The 2,084-nt window shown below is 48.3% G+C and overlaps 1 non-coding gene across 1 annotated transcript; it reads left to right on the top strand.

Annotated features, from left to right (window-relative positions):
* Positions 1 to 737: 737 nt before the first annotated feature.
* Positions 738 to 820, top strand: trnal-uag (transfer RNA leucine (anticodon UAG)). The gene has a single exon. It is a non-coding gene; the product is annotated as a tRNA-Leu (tRNA).
* Positions 821 to 2,084: the final 1,264 nt, after the last annotated feature.

The raw sequence follows: 2,084 nt of genomic DNA, 5'->3' as shown, positions 1-2,084 counted from the left end.
TATAAAATCGAAGGCAGCGTGATTTATTAAATTGTTGATTCTGACACCCTGCAGTTCAGTTCTTCACTTAACTGGAGGGGGAGATGTGTGAGCAGAGAAACAGAGCGAAATCCAGAGAGGGAACTGAAAAGACAACTGGACAGATGTGAAACAGGTCTATCCACTGTCACAATAACTCCATCTCTGATTCCCTCCTGACAGTAACCAGCCCTTTCACAGAGACTGTGGGTGGCTCTGAAAAGAGCCTTTGGTTTATGAGATGACATTTTGGCCGCTTTACTTTTTCTGGGAGCTCTTGAGTGCTGGTTTTCTTGGGCAGCAGCACGGCCTGGATATTAGGCAGCACCCCGCCCTGAGCGATAGTCACCCCTCCCAGCAGCTTGTTGAGCTCCTCGTCGTTGCGGACGGCCAGCTGCATGTGTCTGGGGATGATGCGGGTCTTCTTGTTGTCCCGGGCCGCGTTACCGGCTAGCTCGAGGATTTCAGCGGTCAGATACTCGAGCACTGCAGCCAGATAGACCGGGGCTCCGGCATCCACACGCTCAGCATAGTTGCCCTTTCTCAGGAGCCTGTGAACACGGCCCACCGGGAACTGCAGTCCAGCCCGGGAGGAGTGAGACTTGGCCTTGGCCCGAGCTTTCCCGCTGGTCTTTCCTCTTCCAGACATTTCCACAATCTCACAAATACTTTCACAAAGAATGAATAATTTCCTTAGCATTTACAATAGCTAGCAGGCGGTCAGGATGGCCGAGCGGTCTAAGGCGCTGCGTTTAGCTCGCAGTCTCCATTGGAGGCGTGAATTCAAATCTCACTTCTGACACCTTGTGTTTTGACTGCACTGGAGGCGTTTGAGAGCAGCGGTGAAGAGCAAAGAGAGAACAGGAAAGAACATGGACAAGCAAAATAACAATGGACCAAAGATGTTGCATCAAAACATTGGAGTAAGAGGCAACTGAGCAAACAGCAGGGCACAGAAAAGATCAAAAATGTAACCTTTGTATCGGGGTGGAAGATGTTGCCAATATCCTGAATGAATACATTACTGTCTTCTCAAATGAGGGGGTGATGCAGATATTGTTATGAAGGAGGAGGAGTGTGAAGTATTGGACGTGATAACTTAAGGAGAGAGGAAGTCTTAATGGGATGAGCATCCTTGAATGTGGATAAATCACCAGGACCAGATGAAATGTACCCCAGGCTGTTGAATGAAGCCAGGGAAGAAATAGTGGAAGGTCTGACCATCGTTTTCCAGAGGATTGGAGGTCTTGTAACGTTGCAATAAAAGCAAAATACGAGGCAGATCAAGCATGGCTGAGCCTTTAGTGTAGAGAAACAGGGCTGAATTCCCTGAACCAGTGCTACAGCTTTCAGAATAGAAGGAGCCTATACAAACCTGATGGGTTCCACTTAAACAAAAGAGCTGGAGGTGTTGACAGTCAGAACAGATAAAATGTGGAGGAGTGTTTGAAGCAGATTCTGTGTGGTTACTGTCGTTGCACTATGGAGTTATTTCAAGGAGGTGATTCTGAATGTAATGGATCAACGTGGACCCACCCAAGGCAAAGGTCACTGAAAGTGGCAAAGCAGTTGGATTAGGTAGTCAAGAAGGCATACGGCATGCTTGCCTTCATCGGTCGGGGTATAGAGTATAAAAATTGGCAAGTCATGTTGCAGCTGTACAGAACCTTAGTTAGGCCACACTTAGAATATTGCGTGCAATTCTGGTCGCCACACTACCAGAAGGACGTGGAGACTTTGGAGAGGGTACAGAGGAGGTTTACCAGGATGTTGACTGGTCTGGAGGGCATTAGCTATGAGGAGAGGTTGGAAAAACTCAGATTGTTTTCACTGGAACGACGGAGGTGGAAGGGCGACATGAAAGAGATTTACAAAGTTATGAGCGGCAGGGACAGAGTGGATAGTCAGAAGCTTTTTCCCAGGGTGTAAGAGTCAGTTACTAGGGGACATATGTTTAAGGTGCGAGGGGCAATGTTTAGAGGGGATGTGCGAGGCAAGTTTTTTACACAGAGGGTGGTGAGTGCCTGGAACTTGCTGCCAGGGGAGGTGGTGGAAGCAGATACGAT

Source organism: Heterodontus francisci, unplaced genomic scaffold (genome assembly GCF_036365525.1).
Source record: "Heterodontus francisci isolate sHetFra1 unplaced genomic scaffold, sHetFra1.hap1 HAP1_SCAFFOLD_242, whole genome shotgun sequence".
Classification (NCBI taxonomy): Eukaryota; Metazoa; Chordata; class Chondrichthyes; order Heterodontiformes; family Heterodontidae; genus Heterodontus; species Heterodontus francisci.
Note: the sequence above shows the minus strand (reverse complement) of the source record. Positions and strands in the feature narration are given on the sequence as shown.